The sequence below is a fragment of the Schistocerca cancellata genome, chromosome 2, assembly GCF_023864275.1.
Source record: "Schistocerca cancellata isolate TAMUIC-IGC-003103 chromosome 2, iqSchCanc2.1, whole genome shotgun sequence".
NCBI classification, from domain to species: Eukaryota; Metazoa; Arthropoda; class Insecta; order Orthoptera; family Acrididae; genus Schistocerca; species Schistocerca cancellata.
Window position 1 is genome coordinate 115,092,947 of NC_064627.1, and position 24,371 is coordinate 115,117,317.

Consider the following 24,371-nt stretch of genomic DNA (forward strand, 5'->3'; position numbering starts at 1 on the left):
CGAAATTCTCTCTCTCCTAAGAAAGCAACTACTTCTGTTAATACTACTGAACCACGACTAATACCAATACAACAAAACTTCACAAAATTACTAGCTAAAACCTAAAATTCAAGTGGCCACTGGACCACTCAACGTAGTTAAAGTACTGAACGAAAATTTTGCTAAAATATTTCACTACAATCAATATGAAACGTCGGCTGAAAACTAAAGCACGAAATTTGCTAAACGACTTCAAGGCACAGAAAACTCTAAAAAAACACAGCGAGCGAACGTTTCCAAATGTTTATTAAATCGTTATTTCGCCACAACAGCACGAAACACTGCTGAAAACTATTAAATTTAATAACTGTATAACAGTGCACAAATAACTTTGTCAGTACTTAGCTTTATACCCGATACAGCTGCAACTGCACGCCGCAAAATATAAACAAACTACTGAGGCCTGAGGCCGGGATGAACGACGTAAGCACACTCGCGAATAACGGAACACTCGAATCACAGGAAGAAAGACCAAGATTAATGAAAATTCACTAATAAGTTACTTTCACAGCAAATACACTCCTGGAAATTGAAATAAGAACACCGTGAATTCATTGTCCCAGGAATGGGAAACTTTATTGACACATTCCTTGGGTCAGATACATCACATGATCACACTGACAGAACCATAGGCACATAGACAAAGGCAACAGAGCATGCACAATGCCGGCACTAGTACAGTGTATATCCACCTTTCGCAGCAATGCAGGCTGCTATTCTCCCATGGAGACGATCGTAGAGATGCTGGATGTAGTCCTGTGGAACGCCTTGCCATGCCATTTCCACCTGGCGCCTCAGTTGGACCAGCGTTCGTGCTGGACGTGCAAACCGCGTGAGACGACGCTTCATCGAGTCCCAAACATGCTCAATGGGGGACAGATCCGGAGATCTTGCTGGCCAGGGTAGTTGACTTACACCTTCTAGAGCACGTTGGGTGGCACGGGATACATGCAGACGTGCATTGTCCTGTTGGAACAGCAAGTTCCCTTGCCGGTCTAGGAATGGTAGAACGATGGGTTCGATGATGGTTTGGATGTACCGTGCACTATTCAGTGTCCCCTCGACGATCACCAGTGGTGTACGGCCAGTGTAGGAGATCGCTCCCCACACCATGACGCCGGGTGTTGGCCCTGTGTGCCTCGGTCGCATGCAGTCCTGATTGTGGCGCTCACCTGCACGGCGCCAAACACGCATACGACCATCATTGGCACCAAGGCAGAAGCGACTCTCATCGCTGAAGACGACACGTCTCCATTCGTCCCTCCATTCACGCCTGTCGCGACACCACTGGAGGCGGGCTGCACGATGTTGGGGCGTGAGCGGAAGACGGCCTAACGGTGTGCGGGACCGTAGCCCAGCTTCATGGAGACGGTTGCGAATGGTCCTCGCCGATACCCCAGGAGCAACAGTGTCCCTAATTTGCTGGGAAGTGGCGGTGCGGTCCCCTACGGCACTGCGTAGGATCCTACGGTCTTGGCGTGCATCCGTGCGTCGCTGCGGTCCGGTCCCAGGTCGACGGGCACGTGCACCTTCCGCCGACCACTGGCGACAACATCGATGTACTGTGGAGACCTCACGCCCCACGTGTTGAGCAATTCGGCGGTACGTCCACCCGGCCTCTCGCATGCCCACTATACGCCCTCGCTCAAAGTCCGTCAACTGCACATATGGTTCACGTCCACGCTGTCGCGGCATGCTACCAGTGTTAAAGACTGCGATGGAGCTCCGTATGCCACGGCAAACTGGCTGACACTGACGGCGGCGGTGCACAAATGCTGCGCAGCTAGCGCCATTCGACGGCCAACACCGCGGTTCCTGGTGTGTCCGCTGTGCCGTGCGTGTGATCATTGCTTGTACAGCCCTCTCGCAGTGTCCGGAGCAAGTATGGTGGGTCTGACACACCGGTGTCAATGTGTTCTTTTTTCCATTTCCAGCAGTGTATTAACACAAATAAACTTTAAAATAAGTAACTGAAGACTAAATTTCATAAAATATTGACCATCAATTTCAACAGCAGTCCAACACCACGTGGCGTCACACCAAAGATATTGGTTTTTTATGGCTCCGGCATGACATTTTCCTCTTGCAGGCTTTTGCAACACTGAAGAGTGGTTTCATATTTCCAGCTCACACACTGCTACTCCTTGCATATGGAGCTCCCTCCTTGTTTTTCTGGTGCTGAAAGTGCTCGCAAGTGCGACTTTCATTTCTGCAGATTTGCAACTTCGTCCTCCTGTTTTTCGTCGCAATAATCTTCAGTGACCGTCTGTCACGTTCAATCAACGCACATTTACACCCCCGTTGTGGCTTACCGGGTGATGGTTTTTCGCTTTCCCTGTATGCTGCATGAATCTTTGATATGGTGCCTCTTCAAACACTAAACACTTTGGTTACCTTGATTACGTTAACATCTGCTATACGAGCACCAACAAGTTTCTCGCATTTGAATTCACTTAGCTGCGACACAATCCACTCACAACCCCTGACTTCGCTTGCAACGCATTCAAGATATTACACAGGTGTCGTTCTTCTACAAATACAAAAGCGCAACCTTCAGGCTTGGTTATCATCTGTATCTATGTTCAAGTATGTATTTCTAGAGGCGTTTCCATGTTTTTTATCCAACTCCTGTAGGTGTAGCCATAAATTCATACACTACTTGATTTCAAAAATATTTTTGTTTGTGGACATCGACATTTGTAACGGGAATAGTGCACTTATGTTTCCTTTTTCTGCTTTTAGAGAGTAAAGAAGCAATCATTTTGCATTTTCAGACTAGAAAGTGATAAGTGAGACGCAAAGGAAGACTGAGAAATATGAAATATTAGAAATAAAACAATTCCACAACTTTCCGTGTGCGTAAATAAATTGGTAGCTCCCTCTTTTTCCGCTCAACATTTTATGAAGCTAATTGTTTCTCGTCATGCCCACGTACAGACGAACTGTAGTACGTGGGTACCTTGGATCGTTAACTCTGCAAGATTAGAGGTAGGATAGTTACTGCCAGTCATGTGTTACTAAACCATGAATTTAACTAGGACAGTCGAGTTCCCACATTTAAGTTGTTGATGTTGTGGTCTCCAGTACGAAAATTGGTTTGATGAAGCTCTACATGTTACTCCATCCTGTGCAAGCCCCTTCACCTCCGAATAACTACTGCCACCCACAGCCTTCTAAATCTGCTTAATCGTACTCAGCTGTTGTTCTCGCTGTACGATTCCCCCCCTCCCCTCCCCGCTTCACTCCAATACTAAATTGGTCATTTCCTAATGTCTTAAAATGTGTCCTACCAACCAATCCCTTCGTTTAGTCAAATTGTGCCACAAACTTGTCTCTCCAATTCTATTCAGTACATCCCCATTAGTTACGTGATATACCCATCTACTCATCAGCATTTTTCTGTAGTATCACGTTTGAAAAGCTTCTGCTGTATTCTTGTCTAAACTGGTTACCGTCCATGTTTAATTGTCGTACAAGTCTACGCTCCAGACAAGCAGTTTCAGAAAAGACTTCCTGACACTTAAATCTGTATTCGATATTAACAAATTTCTCTTCTTCATAAACGCTTTTCTTGTTACTGCCAGTGAACTTTTTGTGTGCTACCTACTTCAACCATCAGCATTTATTTAGCTGCCCAAACAGCAAAACTCATTTACTGCTTTCCGTGTCTCCTTTCCTAACCTAACTCCTTCGGCATCATGTTGTTTAAGTCGTCTACATTCCATGATCCTTGTTTCGCTTTTGTTGATGTTCATCTTATATTCTCCTTTGAAGACACTGTTCCGTTCACCTGCACTTCCAAGTCCTTTGTTACAATGACATCGGCCAACTCAGAGCTTTTATTTGTTATCCCGGAACTTTAGTTGTCATTCCAAATTTTCTTTGGTATTCTTCGCTGCTTGCACAATGTACAGATTCAATAATGTCGCGGATAGGCTACTACCTCGTCTCACACTCTTCCGAAGCACTGCTTCCATCTTACGCCCCTCGACTCTTACAACTGCCGTCTGGTTTTCGTCCAAGTTGTAAACAGCCTTTCGCTCCCTGTAATCTACCCCTGCTACCTTCAGAATTTCGAAAACAGTATTCGAGCCCACACTGTCAAACGCTTTCTCTACGTCTACAGATGCTGTAAACGTAGGACTGCCTTTCTTTAATCTATCTTCGAAGACAAGTCACAGGGTAAGGTTTTGCCATTTGTGTTCCTACATTTCTCCGGAATCTTAACTGACCTGCCCCATGTCGGCTTCTACCAGTTTTTCCATTCTTCTGTAAATAATTCGCTTTAGTGTTTTGCAGTCATGATTTATTAAACTAATAAATCGTAAATTTTCGCGTCTGTCCGTAATTCCTTTCTTTCGAAATGTAATTATTACATCCATATTGAAGTCTGAGAGTATTGCGCCCGTCTCATACATCTTGGACACCAATTGGAAGAGTTCTGTCATGACGGAATGTCGTCTAGTCCCGGAGCTCTGTTTCCTCAAATAATTTTCAGCGGTCTGTCAGATTCTTTTCGCAGTATCATAGCTCCCATCTCATCTTCATCTCGTCCTCTTCCACTTCTAAATATCGCTTTCAAATTCATCGTGGTTTTATGTTCCCTCCTTATACCCTTTCCACCTTTCCGCTCTCCCCACTTTGCTTAGAACTCGTTTCCCATCTCAGTTCTTGATATTCATACAACTGTTTCTGTTTTCCCCAGAGACTTCTTTTTTCATGTAGGTGGTATCTACCTTTCTCCTAGTGAAATATGCTTCCAAATACTTTCATATGCCCTCTGGTCATTCCTGCTTAGACATTTCGCACTTCCCGCTCAGCCATTTTACAGTTCCTGTGTTCCTCTAAGCCTACTTTATTTGTTGCATTTTCATATTTTCTCCTTTCACCGATTAAATTCAGTATGTCTTGTGTTATCCAAGGATTTCTACTAGACCTTCCCTTTTTACCTCTTTGATCATCTGCTGCTGCGACTTGGAGAGGGGTTCCCTTTTTTCCAATGTTGTGGAGAGACACAACGGGGCTACACTTGGCGCCTTCATTCGTGGGTGCGTCGTGTACAACTTCAGGTCACAGCTGGTGCTGTCTGTGGACACTGAGACGGCGCAGTGGTACGTCACATACATTGTGCTTTCCCATGCGTTACCACAGATGAGACAATATCACGGTGCTATATTTCAACAGGGCAATGCTCGTCCGCACATGGAATGTGTCTGTATGAAATGACTGCGTGCCGATGAGGTACTCCAATGGCCAGCGACATGCCCCAATATAACTGGCGTGGGTCCAGCCCGGACATCAACACCTTCTCAAGGCCAGTATCCATGATTTCAATGACCAGTTAAAACAGTTGCGGGCCACCTCGCCTCAGAAGGTCATCTTTGTCACATCCTTCCAAAACTAATGAGTCCTTGCAAACAGGCCAGACTGTGTGCAAAGTCATACTGATACGTTAGTTCTTACCGCCAAGTTCTTTGTAAATTTCATTCGATATTGTAATGGATGAAATAATCACATTCCCTCTCAACCCATTAAATTCATCCTCCCCCCACCTCTCTTCCCGCCCCTTCTAGGGGCTTCACTTTTTTTTCGGTCATACTGTGAATTATGAGTTTATTGCATACCTTATGTTGTATTTTCTTTTAAAATGGACCCACGGAACATTAAAGGACCATGTTTTGCATTTAAATTTACTTTTGTGTACTGAAATTCACCGTAAGTGTTGTGGCTATGAATGCTTCGTCTACTAAATTCATTTTCGCCCTACCGTTTCCTATTCGCACATGCTACATAGGACGAAAGTCTGTCGGAACCCCTTTGTATAAGCTCTAGTTCTTACAATTTTACAATCGAGATCTATGCCGGAGGAAATAGTATGTTTCTTGATTCGTGTTTGACGTGATCTCTTGAGGTTTATCTCTGCGCGTCGGATTTCAGGGACGCTGATTGAACAGAGGAGCGGTAAAACGTGCAGCATCCTCTCTGTCCTTAAATTAAGCTATAACGTTCCTCAAACCGACCAGCATTGTCTATAAACCGGTCATGCTTCGTGTTTGTAAGCTGTCTCCAATGGAGATGAATTATACTGCCTTCTAAATTTTTCGATAAGCCTTGCTCGTGTTTCTGCGCTCTCCACTGTAGATTCATTTGGTTGATATCTGTAAATGATCTTGGTGATTGGTTCTTTCCATCTAGATGCCTGTGTTAAGCTACCTCTACTTCCAATTAGGACTACGTACCAGTATTAGCACCATGCACCTATCTACTTGTATCTCTATACAATTGTCTATGGGAGTCACATCCCCATCCATAACAGTGTCATCTGCTAACCTGCTTCAGAAGGTAACGCAAATTACCTGCAGGTCCGTTTGATCGTATAGGGAAAAACCGTCATATTTTATACGATATAGAATGCATTCTACTCTGTCAAGGAATAGATATAAACAGACAGAAGACACCACGGTACCAATAGAATGATAGTATGCGTACTGTTACGTTTGCTATGCTTGCTAACATCTTTCGAGAGCATCAGAGGAATACTCATCTGCATTCAGACCACGTAATAAAAAAAAAGAAAGGAAAGGTCGGTCTCATATGGTTGTCGTTACTCTCAAAATTAAATGAGTGCGCAAAGTACCGTTGGAAGATTGAGAACTCGTATACAACAAGATAATAAGCAACCAGTTACATGAAAGAAAGTTAATTTCCTTACCGGTTCCTGGCAGTTAGTGCTCTTATTCAGAAGGTTATACCTGTCGCATTATTTCTGAAGAAGGGCGTTAAGTGCCTGAAACCGGTAACTAAATTAATTTATTTCACGCAACTGGTTGCTTATTATCTCGTTATACGTTGAAAGGTTGACCCTGTCATCAGTCTGGCATGACTGTTGAAAATCGTATGCGTGCCGCCTTATTTTTTCCGCAATGACTCCTCCTTTGCTATCTCTTCATTTAAAACGTCATCGATTGTTTGTTGGATTCTTTCCTCCCTCTATCTTCCATACAGTTTGTACATAGAGCCAACAAAGTAATTGTCCTGATGTCTTAAGAGACGTCTTATTATTTTGTCACTTCTTCTAGACAGTGTTTTCCATATTTTCCTTGCCTCGCCGATTCTGCATAAAAATTCAGTTCTTATCTAATCATCTGTTTAACTGTCAGCGTCACTCTGCAACAGCATATCCCACACGCTTAGATTCTCATATTTACGGTTTGCCTACATTGTGCTTCAGAAGTACATTTCGAGATATATCTCCCTGATACTGAGATCTATTTCGATAGACTTTCTTTTAGGAGTGATGGCTTTGCCTGTAGTAGTCTGGTGCTTACATAATCCTTACTTTGTTGATCTTCTAAGCAAGCAGAATTCCTTCACTTTGTCTTCGATGTGATCCTTAATTTTTATTTTACGTTTACCACTCCTCAAAATGTTTTGTGTCAGTACATATTCTGTACTCAATAGAGTGTTTGTTTCCTCCGCTTTGCTTTGTTTTCAGTACATATTCTATGTTCATTAGGCTATTTGTTCCATCCAACAAATCCTGGATCTGATCCTTACTTTCACTGAGGATAGCACTTGTTATTATTCATGTTATTCCTTCCACACGTTTAAAGCCAGTTCTGGAAATTTCTGTTGTATTCGTATTTTATTTTTCGATTAATTGGCTGTTCAAAACTGGAGCAAGTTTGCATAATTGGTTTAAGTTCTTTGTAACCGGACTTCTTGTCACTTGGGCATCCAATTTTATTATTGCCTCTTGGGTCTTGGGCATTTTGTGTACTACCCGCCTCGTCCTACAGGGTATATCAAATTTCTTTAGAAATGTAAACATCTTGCACAATTTTTTACCTTCATGATAACGTTTTCAACATCTAAAATTCTAATTTTCCTACGTTTTGCCTGAATTGTCAGACGTAGCTTCAGAACTGCTTACTGTTTTTTTCACCTTTCCAAACGCCCAGTTATAGTTTTCTAACACATGCTCGGTTTTCGTGTCATTTCACTATACTGTATATTATTTTTATCAGAAACTTGGATGTATGAGCTTTCAAGCTGATTGTGTGATAGTTTTCGCATATATCAACCTTTTATATCTTCGGGAAAGTCCAATTGTATATCTCCAGTCTTATAGATTCTACACGGTAACGTGAATAATTGATGGTTGGGCATTCCCCTTAAGATTTTAGAAATTCCAGTGGAATTTTATTTATTCCTTGTGCTTTGTGTGTTCGCAAGTTTTCTAGAGCTCTGTCAAATTTCAAACCTAGTAAGGGATTCCGCATGCCTTCCACATCAGTATACATTTCTTTTTCTACGTTCCTCCTCGTCGCAGAGACCTTCGACCTATCCTTCTCACGTAATCGTTCTCTCCTCTGTGTTTAAAAATTCCTTTTGCATTCTTAATACTGACGCCTTAGTTTTAATTTCATCTAGCGCTGTTTTGATTTTTCTATAAATTGAAACTGTCTTTTCGACTGTAAGTTCTTTATCGATTTCTTATTTTCCTTGCAGTCGTTAACCTTTATCTTCGCCATACCACACTTCCTATTGGTTTCTTTCCTCACTTACATCGCTAAATTCATTTACTTTCCAAAAAAATTTTGTATTATCATAATGCTTCTATCAGTTAAAGTATTTCTTCTGTTACTCGAAACTTCCTTCCAGTATCATCCTTGTACCTACATGTATCGTTCAATTCCTGTGACTGCAGGTTCTAGGGAAGTCCATTCCTCTTCACATGAACTACCTACAGTGATTTTTTTATCGCAGAGAACTTTCAACGCATCTTACAATTCCTGAATACTTAATTATGCCAGTTCATTTCACACGGATTATTCCGGACCTCTTCATCATTAATAAACCACCATCCGAGTGTCTGTCTGCTCCTAGGTACCCTTTACGAGCCAATATCTGATCTCAGATTGATGTAATCCACCTGGCGTATTTCCCTAGCTCCAGATATTTTGTAAGTGTCACCTACTGTTGAGACTCTTGGACTGTGGTTTTGCTAGTTTTTCAGAGCTCGATGAGTCTTCTTCAGCCGGCCGAAGTGGCCGTGCAGTTAAAGGCGCTGCAGTCTGGAACCGCAAGACCGCTACGGTCGCAGGTTCGAATCCTGCCTCGGGCATGGATGTTTGTGATGTCCTTAGGTTAGTTAGGTTTAACTAGTTCTAAGTTCCAGGGGACTAATGACCTCAGAAGTTGAGTCCCATAGTGCTCAGAGCCATTTGAACCATTTTTTTGAGTCTTCTTCCTCTCTCATTGCTGCCTCCCAGAGCGATCCTCCAGATGTTGATTCTGACGAGAAAGATCCAGTCATTCAACTGTTCACACTAGTTCATCCTTTGTATTCCTGTTCATAAGAAACCCTATTCTCGTTACACCACTTGTTGCTGCTGGTGTTAATATACGTCGGATCACAATTACTTACCTTATTTCCATTCCACTTTTCCGTCTTCTACTACGAATGAACTGAGTCTCCTAGTTTCTCTTTTCAGGTTTTCTAGCCTCCGCATAACATTCAGACGTCTCACGTCTCATGTGTCGTCTCGCAGAATGCCCCTCCCCTTTCATTACTTCCATGACCTCCTCCCTATTGAGAGTCAATTCTTGTAGACCGGGATGAGGAGCTCATCCGGATTGTTGTACCAATAGACATATCATGACGACCCTTTCACCAAGAATATGTCACATTTTCTGTAGATACAGGTTCTATGTTTGTAATTCGACGATTTCCGTTGTCTGCTGCATATTTACGCCACTGATCATTCATGATTCATCCTCCTTTTGGATACTTACTTATCCAAGACTAACACTCCAGTTACGGTTCACTCTGTTTTTACTGAACCTCGTGGACTGCTCTGCAACTCATTTACCCTCAAAAAGCTATATAATGTGATTGATATATCCAAAGCCGGAGGTCGAAACTATCATATACCAGACGTAACTAATGTTGAAGATAAAATCCATTAGATTTTTGTTCTTTGTCATATTCCTCTTCACTTTCTTCTTTCACAATCGACGTTTCCGAGCGATTCTAGGCGCTACTGTCTGGAACCGCGCGACAGCTACGGTCGCAGGTTCGAATCCTGCCTCGGGCATGTATGTGTGTGATGTCGTTTGGTTAGTTAGGTTTAAGTAGTTCTAAGTTCTAGGGGACTGATGACCTCAGCAGTTAAGTCCCATAGTGCTCAGAGCCATTTGAATCATTTTGAACAACCGACGTTTCGAACCCTCTGTTGGGAGCTTCGCCTGGATCGTCTTGTGTTCCCCGTTGGATGAACACTGTCAATGACGAATGTCTCGTTCACATTTAAAAGGGAGTTTTCCCCTCGTTTGTTATGAAGTAGTGGAGTTCTAGAGGACGATTCTTCCTGCTACTATTGGTGAGCCATCGTTATTGGGCAGACAGCGAAATACGCAAGAGACCGGGAATGTTCAAAATTTTAATTTGTCACAGCAGATGTGGTGGCTTCTAGCCTTTGTGCAACGTGGATACTTATTCACTTCCTTGATGCCGCAAGCCACGAAGGTTGTAGCCTACTTGTCGTCTCCACTGAAAAGGCACCATTCTTTCGGAACGCAACAAGCTCTATATACTCATGAAGTAATGTGTGCTATCGACAGGGGATGTCGAATTGACTCCATAGTTTTAGATTTTCAGAAGGCTTTCGACACAGTTCCACACAAGCGTCTTCTAACCAAACTGTGTGCCTGTGTAATATCGCCTCAGTTGTGCGACTGGATTCCTGATTTCCTGTCAGAAAGGTCACAGTTCATAGTATTAGACGGAAAGCCATCACGTAAAACAGAAATTATATCCGGCATTCCCCAAGGAAGTGTTATAGGCCCTCTACTGTGGCTAATCAATATTAACGACATAGGAGACAATCTGAGTAGCCTTCTTAGATTATTTGCAGATGATGCTGTCATTTATCGTCTTGTAAAGTCCAAAACGAATTGCAGAATAATTTAGATAAGATATCTGTGTGTTGCGAAGAGTGGCAATTGACCCTGAATAAAGAAAAGCGTGAAGTTATTCACATGGGCACTAAAAGAAATCTGGTAAATTTCGATTACGTGATAAGCCACACAAATCTGAAGGCTGTAAATTCAAGGAAGTACTTAGGGATTACATTTACAGATAACCTAAACTGGAACGATCACATAGATAATGTCGTGCGTAGAGCAAACCAAAGACTGCGATTCATTGGCAGAACACTTAGAAGGTGCAACAGATCTACTAAAGAGACTGCTTACTTGTCCGCCCTATTCTGGAGTATTGCTGTGCGGTGTGGGATCCGTATCAGGTGGGACTGACGGATGATACTGAAAAAGTTCAAAGAAGGGCAGTTCGCTTTGTAATATCGCGAGATAGTGCCACAGACATGATACGTGAATTGGAGTGGCAATCATTAAAACAAAACCTCATGAAATTTCAATCACCAGTTTTGTCCTCCGATTGCGAAAACATTCTATTCGCACTCACCTACATAGGGAGTAACAAACACTCATCACTCTAGCATAAGAGGAATCAGGGCTCACACAGTAAAATTTAAGTGCTCGTTTTTCCCACGCTCCGTTCGGAATGGAACGGTAGAGAGACACCTTGAAGGTGATTCATTGAAACCTCTTCCAGGCACTTAATTGTGAATAGCAGAGTAATCACGTAGATGTAGATATAAAGATAGATGCTACTGAACGGAAGGTGGAGAAAAATGTGTATAAGGTGTAACCTGCACAGAACTCTGCTTAATAAGTAACTAGATGTTACCTGGCCATAAAGTCATCGAGGTCTGGAAGGCTGTTCAAGAGAAATTACGGCTGCTAAGTTTAGAACATTTGGAGCAGAAATGAACACTAAGAGAAACCTTTGAGCCAGCTACTGAATCTCTCAGGCAACTCTCGCTGAAATTACGCCATGACGATAATGCCGCTGCCGATTTCATTAACCATCACAATGATGCTAGAGAGACAGAATATACGGCCTCAGTATGGTAAAGCCATAGATGCTGGGCACACAGTCTGTAATACGTTTAACATAGTGCTCAATGTAGATAGGTGATAAGGTATTTTAAAGAACATGGGATCCACTGAACATTATTTTACTAGGACCTGAAAAACTAAATTATTCACCAAAAGACCTGCACATGTGTGGTTTGACTGTAGCCCACAGTTTCCAGTTTTCAGCCACAAAGTCATGCCTTATGCACTTCTGTCGGCGTCGTACTGTTCATCCAGTACCAGAAGTTTACCTTCTTGTCGATCCACTCACTGTAGTGGCGACATATCGATTCTTGGGACTGTATTTCGACGTCCGATTGACTTGATTTCCTCACCTTCGTCAGCTTAAGAGGAAGTACTGACTGGCATACCTCAACGTTCTCCGCTGCCTGAGCAACACCAACATCAGCTGCTGCAGCTCTACAATCCCGCCTTGACTATGGGAGTCTGGTTTATGGTTGGGCGGTGCCCTCGGCGTTGCGCTTACTCGACCCTGTGCACCACTGTGGCGTTCGCCTAGCGACAGGATCTTTTAGGACGAGTCCGGTAACCAGCGTCCTTGTGGAGGCCGGAGGCCCTGCATTGCAGGTCAGGTGTGCACAACTGCTGGCCAGTTACGTTGCACACGTTCATAGTCCTCCTGCGCATCCGAATCACTGTCTCCTTTTCGCACCCACGGCGTTCATCTCTCGCATGGGCGGCCCAGGTCAGGGCTTCCAATTGCAGTTCGTGTCCGATTTATTCTTTCCGTACTGGAGTCCTAGCCCTTACCACCTATACTTAAGGTCCATTCACGCACAGCTCCCATCTCGTGGTATACTCCTAGGCCGCGGCTTCGTCTGGACCTTTCACATGGCCCTAAGGACTCAATTAATCCGGCGTCTCTCTGCTGCCACTTCCTCTCGATTCTTGACATGTACCGAGGCCATTAAGTGGTTTACACTGACGGCTCGATGGCTGATGTCCACGTCAGCTTCGCGTATGCCCATGGAGGACATATTGAACAGCATTCCTTGCCCGATGGCTACAGCGTTTTCACTGCCGTGCTGGTGGCTATATCTCGTGCTCTTGAGCACATCCGTTCATGCCCTGCGAAGTCGTTTCTTCTGTGTACTGACTTCTTGAGCAGCCACCAAGCTATCGACCAGTGCTATCCTCGTCATCCTTTGGTAGCGACCATCCAGGAATCCATCTATGACCTGGAACGGTCTCTCCGCTGCCACATCGGCTAATTTAGTTTTACGTTTTCTATGTGACGGGGTTTTTATCATTCTATATAAGTTTTAGAACATGTCCTTTGTCCCTTTGTGTTCTCCACTCTAATGCTTTTAGAGTGGATGTTTTAATGTGTCGCAGAGTGATTGGCTTTTCCTTTTTATTCTCGTGGTCGGCCAGCCACGGTCATATGCTCTCTTGTTTTAACCTCTTCTACATGTTTCTTGCTTCTCTCTGTGGTTTTCTTTTCCTCTTTTGTCCATAGCAGTGTTAGTAGTCCTTCTGTCGCCTTCTGGTTCTTTCTTTGTCCTGTTATTGTGCTGTAGGTCTCCTTTCTTTTCTTCTTTCCCTTGTGAAATTATTTTACCGGGAACAAGGGACCGATGACCTCGCAGTTTGGTCCCTTCCACTCCTCTTTTAAACCAACCAACCAGCCATAGCCTATAAATATATGGTGGCGTCGCTTCGATTATTTGATTCCACAGAAACCATCATCTACGTCAAACGCAAGGAGAAGATCACATGGATGCGTGAAATCTACTTAGATGCAGCTACTCACGACCTGGAACTCCACAGATTCCCTGCCATCCATTGGCTCAAGAGAATCTATGAAGAAGAACAGAATAGTGTTGTCTCTGCTTCTGAAAATGTAAAATTACTTTTAAGTTGGATGAAAAAACAAATGAATTTTTATGTCACTTTCTGTGTACTGTTTAGTAATTTGATCCTGCTCCCATTGTCACCATTTTCTGGATGGAGCCTCCTTGTGGAACTAGTTGCTCTGGACATTGCCTCAAATCACTGTGTGCATCATTCAAAATAATTGGGTATTTGCGATGAGCTTCCACAACATACCCCACGCCAGACTAAGCTGCCACGCTTTGGATATTTTCACCTAATCCAAAGCATTAGTCTTTGGACAGCCATTGAAACTAGTCAGTCGGCAGCGATTGTTGCATGGTATCCTCATATAAGCTATTGACATCTACGTACATCTTCTGGCGAAGATGGTGGGTATGAAACCCATTGAAACGTTGCGACAAGGCGACGCCACCACTCGGCAGATAACCCGAGAAGAATTCATCAGTGGAATACGGCGAGAAAGACAAATCGCTTATATCAATGGGTTATTTGCCATAGCATGCCTATGGTTACATTGAGAAAGTTCTGGATTCACATTTGAGAGAACAACAGTTCAAACCCACGTCCAGCCATCCAGATATGGCTTTTCTGTGAATTTTGGTTTCTTTGAAAACGCCCAGCTGATTTCCTTGCCCATTCTGAGCTTTTACTCTGTCTATATTGATCTCAAAGTCTACAGGACGTGAAATCCAATCTTCCTTTTCGACAAAGTCCGCCACGGATCTCTTGCTCAAAGGCCATGGGTCAGTAGTTCGATGTTGGGTTTCGTTTTCTTATGTATAGCATCCTGAGACAACCCAGCTGCTGGTGAATAAAAGCCAGGGTCCTAAGTATATATGGTCATGCATATCTTCCAGAATTTCTCAAAAATATCAGCAAGAAAATGCACGTTTATGCCCACATAAACTTTCGCACTCTCCGCTAAATTTGAGATGTTAAACCCTTGCCAAATGTTCACAGAAGGCTTATACTCTTCGTCCGATATGACATCACCTATAAGGTTGTTGATGGATGTAGCTACGTCGGATTGTTTGGTTTCGTCGACTTGTTTTGTATGGGAAGATCCCCTTTCTTGTCACAAGTTGTAACTTTGCGTCAATGGGATTTATACCTCGAGTGAATTGCATATCCTCCTGAGACAGAGTTTCAACAAGTTGAGTGGCGCTTGCATAAAAAGTAACAAGTCTGGGAAGCAGAGCATAATTCTTAGCGTCATGAGATGTATTTCTCAACATTATCAGGTGGGACACTGATCTACCGTTTCTTCATTCTGAAACTGGACAACTGCTCAACAAGAAAGTGATCATTATACCCACTCTAATAGTGGAGAAAGATGAGTATGTGTTGTGGTGATTTCTACTTCAAGTTGCATATGTTGTGAGCCACAGAACTTCCCTGTTAGATGACAGTGATACGTGCGACGAGTTTCCTCTTTTCTATCTACTGGCAGCCCACAAATAAGACAGTCAATCCCAGTTTTCTAAAAATCATCATTAGCCTTCAGGCTATTCATGGGGACGTCGGTGCAGTAGGGCTTATAAACCTCCCGCATAAGATTTTCGAGGTCACTGAGAAGCCAACTCACAGGATTATCCCCGACAAATAATTTGTGGTAGTTAAAAACTGAATCATATGTTCACATCAGCTGGTTCTCAGCCACATATGGTATTTGTTATTCTGTGAAAGTGCTATGTGAGGCTGTAGGGTCGCCTTCACAGATTCTCACAGACGTGGGGAGGCACTCAGGCTCAGCATACTCTACAAAGGAAATCGCTCCTGATGGTGGACAGTCTTAAAATTTAAGATTTTGTTTTCCTCTCTGGGCATGACAACACGTGTAGGTTTTTTGACAGAAAAGTCCACAAGATGCTTTGCTAATTATTATCTTGAGGGAAATCCTTTGAAACACTTACAGCAAAAATGTCTTGTACATATCTTTGATCCATATGTAGTGATTATTATTATTATTATATTATTATTATCCATATCAGAGAACAGCAGCAAGTACACATGCAAATTATGCTGAGCACGAAATTCATGGAAATGAAGGGGTACAACGGCTTTACGTTTATCCAGTTAGCTCTGCTCATCTGACTTGCGTTTTTCTTTCTCCATGCCATAAATGTGAATCAATATACTGGCATTGTGAACCACAAATTTAGGAATGTCCTGGATCTTAACAGGGAACTCGATAGCATCGAAGTTACAAACTCAGGAACAACAGTGTCTCTACCAAATCAATGTGTAGACTAGGGATGTTTCTTGTGATTGCAATTTGTCTAGCAAGCCAGGACTGACAATGCAAAAGAAAACTAACCTTTTTTATTTGGAACATTAATACATGCCTGCTTGGCTGCTATACCCTCAGGAAGCTTGATGTAGCTACACTCCCGTACCTGAACATCTAACTTACATAGCACTCAAGGTGGATTCATGAAACCATTTTCTGTCAGAGATTCTCCTTGACGCAACGCCATTTTTCCACCAAATACATACAACACTCGTCTCTTTAACACAACATCTATCCAGCTCCCCTATGGAAGCTGTAACGATAGCAACAAGATCACCTGGAATTTTTTTCCAAACGAAAATATTCCACAAAATCTAAATTGATAAACACATATGTAGTTTCATGACAGTTGCGATGGAGACTGCTCTTTGACCTTTCTCTCCAGCGATCAATATCATCAAGTAAATATAGTGAAACAGCAAGAAAGAAATGTAACATCCGAAATATGAAAATGAAATTGTTATTTTTTCTTGTTTTCAGGAAACTATGTACTTCCATGGCTGCTCTGATGGCTGAATTACTGCTGGATGCTGCTCGGTGAGCCGTACAGGCTCGTTGGCATGCCCTCTGTATGCCTGCAGCTGCCGATCAAGGTCAGCCATCATTACAGCAATGAACGCTGTAACAACAGCAAGGGAACGAATTGGAGACTTTTACTTGTGTGAAAGTACCATGAAACTACGTGGACACAGAGTGATTCTATGAAGATGAAAGTCCTTTTAACGAAAATTTTTTACTAAATCTGAACACACTGAACTGATAGACTCTCCTGTTAGAAAATCTGAACACATACAACGAATTAATGAAATCTGAACACACTGTACACTTGCTACGAAATTAATTTTTCAACAAACGTGTGCTGGTAACACACTGAATTGATGAACTCGTGCTATTATATCTGAACACACTGAAGTAGGACATGCGTTCTAATGAACGCAGTGAGATACGAAAATACGTTTTTACAAGGCAGTTCCTCCAAGTACTATCTCTGAAGCTTCCCACTGCCACTAGAGCTGCCGGTGGCTGATGCTGCAGACGAACGTCGACTCGAAAAAGAGCCGGACGACAGCCGAATTTAGGGAGTACAACACAAAGAGGATGGCCGAGTGAGGGTTGGTAGTTACATTTCCTCAAGCTCTGCCCACAATTTTTTTTTTTTTTTGGTCATCAGTCTACTGACTGGTTTGATGCGACCCGCCACGAATTCCTTTCCTGTGCTAACCTCTTCATCTCAGAGTAGCACTTGCAACCTACGTCCTCAATTATTTGCTTGACGTATTCCAATCTCTGTCTTCCTCTACAGTTTTTGCCCTCTACAGCTCCCTCTAGTACCATGGAAGTCATTCCCTCATGTCTTAGCAGATGTCCTATCATCCTGTCCCTTCTCCTTATCAGTGTTTTCCACATATTCCTTTCCTCTCCGATTCTGCGTAGAACCTCCTCATTCCTTACCTTATCAGTCCACCTAATTTTCAACATTCGTCTATAGCACCACATCTCAAATGCTTCGATTCTCTTCTGTTCCAGTTTTCCCACAGTCCATGTTTCTCTACCATACAATGCTGTACTCCAGACGTACATCCTCAGAAATTTCTTCCTCAAATTAAGGCCGGTATTTGTTATTAGTAGACTTCTCTTGGCCAGAAATGCCTTTTTTGCCATAGCGAGTCTGCTTTTGATGTCCTCCTTGCTCTGTCCGTCATTGGTTATTTTACTGCGTAGGTAGCAGAATTCCTTAACTTCATTGACTTCGTGACCATCAATCCTGATGTTCAGTTTCTCGCTGTTCTCATTTCTACTACTTGTCATTACCTTCGTCTTTCTCTGATTTACTCTCAAACCATACTGTGTACTCATTAGACTGTTCATTCCGTTCAGCAGATCATTTAATTCTTCTTCACTTTCACTCAGGACAGCAATGTCATCAGCGAATCGTATCATTGATATCCTTTCACCTTGTATTTTAATTCCACTCCTGAACCTTTCTTTTATTTCCATCATTTCTTCCTCGATGTACAGATTGAAGAGTAGGGGCGAAAGGCAGCAGCCTTGTCTTACACCCTTCTTAATACGAGCACTTCGTTCTTGATCGTCCACTCTTATTATTATCTCTTGGTTATTGTACATATTGTATATGACCCGTCTCTCCCTATAGCTTACCCCTACTTTTTTCAGAATCTCGAACAGCTTGCACCATTTTATATTGTCGAACGCTTTTTCCAGGTCGACAAATCCTATGAAAGTGTCTTGATTTTTCCTTAGCCTTGCTTCCATTATTAGCCGTAACGTCAGAATTGCCTCTCTCGTCCCTTTACTTTTCCTAAGGCCAAACTGATCGTCACCTAGCGCATTCTCAACTTTCTTTTCCATTCTTCTGTATATTATTCTTGTAAGCAGTTTCGATGCATGAGCTGTTAAGCTGATTGTGCGATAATCGCACTTGTCAGCTCTTGCCGTCTTCGGAATTGTGTGGATGATGCTTTTCCGAAAGTCAGATGGTACATCGCCAGACTCATATATTCTACACACCAACGTGAATAGTCGTTTAGTTGCCACTTCCCCCAATGATGTTAGAAATTCTGACGGAATGTTATCTATCCCTTCTGCATTATTTGACCGTAAGTCCTCCAAAGCTCTTTTTAAATTCCGATTCTAATACTGGATCCCCTATCTCTTCTAAATCGACTCCTGTTTCTTCTTCTATCACATCAGACAAATCTTCACCCTCATAGAGGCTTTCAATGTATTCTTTCCACCTATCTGCTCTCTCCTCTGCATTTAACAGTGGAATTCCCGTTGCACTCTTAATGTTACCACCGTTGCTTTGAATGTCACCAGAGGTTGTTTTGACTATCCTGTATGCTGAGTCTGTCCTTCCGACAATCATATCTTTTTCGATGTCTTCACGTTTTTCCTGCAGCCATTTCGTCTTAGCTTCCCTGCACTTCCTATTTATTTCATTCCTCAGCGACTTGTATTTCTGTATTCCTGATTTTCCCGGAACATGTTTGTACTTCCTCCTTTCATCAATCAACTGAAGTATTTCTTCTGTTACCCATGGTTTCTTCGCAGCTACCTTCTTTGTACCTATGTTTTCCTCCCAACTTCTGTGATGGCCCTTTTTAGAGATGTCCATTCCTCTTCAACTGTACTGCCTACTGCGCTATTCCTTATTGCTGTATCTATAGCGTTAGAGAACTTCAAACGTATCTCGTCATTCCTTAGTACTTCCGTATACCACTTCTTTGCGTATTGATCCTTCCTGACTAATGTCTTGAACTTCAGCCTACTCGTCATCACTACTATATTGTGATCTGAGTCTATATCTGCTCCTGGGTACGCCTTACAATCCCGTATCTGATTTCGGAATCTCTATCTGACCATGATGTAATCTAATAGAAATCTTCCCGTAACTCCCAGCCTTTTCCAAGTACACCTCCTCCTCTTGTGATTCTTGAACAGGGTATTCGCTATTACTAGCTGAAACTTGTTACAGAACTCAATTAGTCTTTCTCCTCTTTCATTCCTTGTCCCAAGCCCATATTTTCCTGTAACCTTTTCTTCTACTTCTTCCCCTGCAACTGCATTCCAGTCGCCCATGACTATTAGATTTTCGTCCCCCTTTACATACTGCATTACCCTTTCAATATCCTCATACGCTTTCTCTATCTGCTCATCTTCAGCTTGCGACGTCGGCATGTATACCTGAACTATCGTTGTCGGTGTTGGTCTGCTGCCGATTCTGATTAGAACAACCCGGTCACTGAACTGTTCACAGTAACACACCATCTGCCCTACCTTCCTATTCATAACGAATCCTACACCTGTTATAACATTTTCTGCTGCTGTTGATATTACCCGATACTCATCTGACCAGAAATCCTTGTCTTCCTTCCACTTCACTTCACTGACCCCTACTATATCTAGATTGAGCCTTTGAATTTCCCTTTTCAGATTTTCTAGTTTCCCTACCACTAATTTAGTGGGAAGCAACAGGAACGCTTACACAGACGGAAACCCCCGGCGTGTAAGCTCAGACACGTTCGGAATGTAGTGGTTCATGAGATCAGAGTTTCTGGCATGTTTTGGTTTGGAGAAAGCATTTCCCTCAGCATCCAGGTGTTTCAGAAATTTCTTTGAAGCCGCCACTACAAGCCAGAATGCTTAACGATATGCAGTAGTTCACGGAATGTTCTAGGTAGAAATTTTGTTTAGGAAGAAAAACAGCTGTCAGGGGAGATTAACTGTTTGGTTTCGACAAGCTGTGAAAGTATTACATCTCGCTCTGCTGCAGGTGCTAGTTGAGAGACAGGGAGCTTCAGCAGGGTGATCTAGAAATAGCCGTATTATAGGACACTGCTGTCGAGTGGCCTCAAGCCGTCGCTAAACACTAGAACGCCTAACAGTTCACATGAGTTGGTGAGATATTCTAGGCAGGAATTTTGTTTACGAGAACTGTTTGCTTTCAACACGTTGGGTTGGTATTAAGGTATTACCGCTATCTCTCTCTCTCTCTCTCTCTCTCTCTCTCTCTCTCTCTCTGCTGCACATGTTGTTTGGCGGACAAAAGCTTCAGCAGAATGCTCTAAAAAGAGCTGTGTTTTGGAAGGCTGCTGTTGAAAAGGTTTCCCTCTTTGCTGTCAGGGGAGATTAACTGTTTGGTTTCGACAAGTTGTGAAAGTATTACATCTCGCTCTGCTGCAGGTGCAAGTTGAGAGACAGGGAGCTTCAGCAGGGTGATCTAGAAATAGCCGTATTATAGGACACTGCTGTCGAGTGGCCTCAAGCCGTCGCTAAACACTAGAACGCCTAACAGTTCACATGAGTTGGTGAGATATTCTAGGCAGGAATTTTGTTTACGAGAACTGTTTGCTTTCAACACTTTGGGTTGGTATTAATGTATTACCGCTATCTCTCTCTCTCTCTCTCTCTCTCTGCTGCACATGTTGTTTGGCGGAGAGAAAGCTTCAGCAGAATGCTCTAAAAAGAGCTGTATTTTGGAAGGCTGCTGTTGAAAAAGTTTCCCTCTTTGCTGATAATGGGAAGGGCTTTGTCTGTGAAATGATTGATGGGGTTCTTTGTTTACGAATGGAGTGAACCATTGGCTGTGTACCACATGCAGGTGTCAGGATATATTCTATTGTTTGAGACACGAACCAACTTTTGTTTGCTCTCATCTGTCTATACATGTTGGTCTGAGTGCAGGTTTGTCTTCGAATAGCCCACGTCTCTCTATAGGATACTGCTACTGAAAGGGTTACAGCCATCACTACAAGCCAGAATGCCTAACAGTCTACAGGTGTTCATGAGATATTATGGGCAAGAAATTTTATTTATGGAGAACAGTTTGCTTTCAAATAGTTGGGACAGGCATTATCTCTTCCTCTCTCTCTGCTGCACATGTTGTTCGTGAGAGAAAACTTCAGCAGAATGCTCTGGAAACACCTGTGTTATTGGAGGCAGCTCTTCACAGGTTTCAGTTATTTCAGTCCTGTGCTCACTTACTTTGCTCTCAACTGTCTATAAATATGGCGCTGAGTACTGCGGATGGACCATATCACTCCTCGAGATGTGAAAGCATTGGATGACGAAGCTCCTCCGACCTCTCTTGAGAATGCCAGCCGCTAGTCCCTGCCGATACCATTTGAGGAGCAGTGATCACTGACAGTGCTGGGGCTGCGGCAAAAGCAGTGCTGTTCCAAACACCATGTTGAGCATACGTGGTGCACATGCTGCGCAGCGCCGTGCTGGTGAACCTTGGTGCTCCACACAGCGCAGTAACACTATTGCGCACTGCGGTAACAGTGTTTCTTCTAGCACTGCACATCTGCCGGGTAGGTGCATGTATCATAGCAGGCTCCACCTGTAGTGTGTTGGCTGTGTTGTTTTTCTGTTTTCAAGATATTTAGAGTCAAAGTTTAGGAGACTTTTTTTGGAATATGTTTAGATCTTTTTGAGCGAGGCTTTTCTTATAATTTTTTTGGAAATACACTCCTGGAAATGGAAAAAAGAACACATTGACACCGGTGTGTCAGACCCACCATACTTGCTACGGACACTGCGAGAGGGCTGTACAAGCAATGATCACACGCACGGCACAGCGGACACACCAGGAACCGCGGTGTTGGCCGTCGAATGGCGCTAGCTGCGCAGCATTTGTGCACCGCCGCCGTCAGTGTCAGCCAGTTTGCCGTGGCATACGGAGCTCCATCGCAGTCTTTAACACTGGTAGCATGCCGCGACAGCGTGGACGTGAACCGTATAGGCAGTTGACGGACTTTGAGCGAGGGCGTATAGTGGGCATGCGGGAGGCCGGGTGGACGTACCGCCGAATTGCTCAACACGTGGGGCGTGAGGTCTCCACAGTACATCGATGTTGTCGCCAGTGGTCGGCGGAAGGTGCACGTGCCCGTCGACCTGGGACCGGACCGCAGCGACGCACGGATGCACGCCAAGACCGTAGGATCCTACGCAGTGCCGTAGGGCACCGCACCGCCACTTCCCAGCAAATTAGGAACACTGTTGCTCCTGGGGTATCGGCGAGGACCATTCGCAACCGTCTCTATGAAGCTGGGCTACGGTCCCGCACACCGTTAGGCCGTATTTCCGCTCACGCCCCAACATCGTGCAGCCCGCCTCCAGTGGTGTCGCGACAGGCGTGAATGGAGGGACGAATGGAGACGTGTCGTCTTCAGCGATGAGAGTCGCTTCTGCCTTGGTGCCAATGATGGTCGTATGCGTGTTTGGCGCCGTGCAGGTGAGCGCCACAATCAGGACTGCATACGACCGAGGCACACAGGGCCAACACCCGGCATCATGGTGTGGGGAGCGATCTCCTACACTGGCCGTACACCACTGGTGATCGTCGAGGGGACACTGAATAGTGCACGGCACATCCAAACCGTTATCGAACCCATCGTTCTACCATTCCTAGACCGGCAAGGGAACTTGCTGTTCCAACAGGACAATGCACGTCCGCATGTATCCCGTGCCACCCAACGTGCTCTAGAACGTGTAAGTCAACTACCCTGGCCAGCAAGATCTCCGGATCTGTCCCCCATTGAGCATGTTTGGGACTGGATGAAGTGTCGTCTCACGCGGTCTGCACGTCCAGCACGAACGCTGGTCCAACTGAGGCGCCAGGTGGAAATGGCATGGCAAGCCGTTCCACAGGACTACATCCAGCATCTGTACGATCGTCTCCATGGGAGAATAGCAGCCTGCATTGCTGCGAAAGGTGGATATACACTGTACTAGTGCCGACATTGTGCATGCTCTGTTGCCTGTGTCTATGTGCCTGTGGTTCTGTCAGTGTGATCATGTGATGTATCTGACCCCAGGAATGTGTCAATAAAGTTTCCCCTTCCTGGGACAATGAATTCACGGTGTTCTTATTTCAATTTCCAGGAGTGTATGTTATTGCATCTGTACTTATGCTTATGATTTTCTTGAACGATGATTGGTATGTAATTAGAAAATGTAGTTGCTGGACTGGATAATACTTTCACGTTCCTAAGCTCTGACTACCAATTATGATATTAAAAGAAATTTTCCCTACAGTATAATAGTCAAAAATGATGAAATAGTAAAAAATGATGAAATAAATAGCTCCTTCCTCACCCATAGCTCAGTACAGGCTGAGCGTTTCCTGCCATTGTTTCATATGGTGGACTGTGGAAGGGAGGAGTGGAGGGAATTCGGGATGGGGGAAGGCAGAGGGGGAAAAACCATGATGTCATCCAGTGACTTCATCAGATGAAATTTCCGCAACTTTCGCCGCCATCTTGAATATTTTAGCAACAATGCAAAACTGGCTCTCGTCTAGCCCCTCCACTTACGTACTCCAAATGTGATAATGGATGCAGCTCCATGGCAATCAGCGTGATGTAACATGGAAGATAATCTACCGCTTAGGAAGGTACAGCTATGTATTTTGACAACAGACAGGTGTTGACAAGTGACAAATAAGGGATTTTGGGTATAGAGTAGCAAATTATAATTTTTTGCAGGTTACACGCAATAAATACGCCTTCACATTTTTAATTTGATAAGTTAGTCACGTAAATTAATAACTTCCTATCACCATTTGAAGTAAACATAATTAAAGACGGATTGCAAAATTCTTAGATTGTGTGAAGGGACGGATTCCCATATTCTATGAATCATTTATGAAGTATTACAG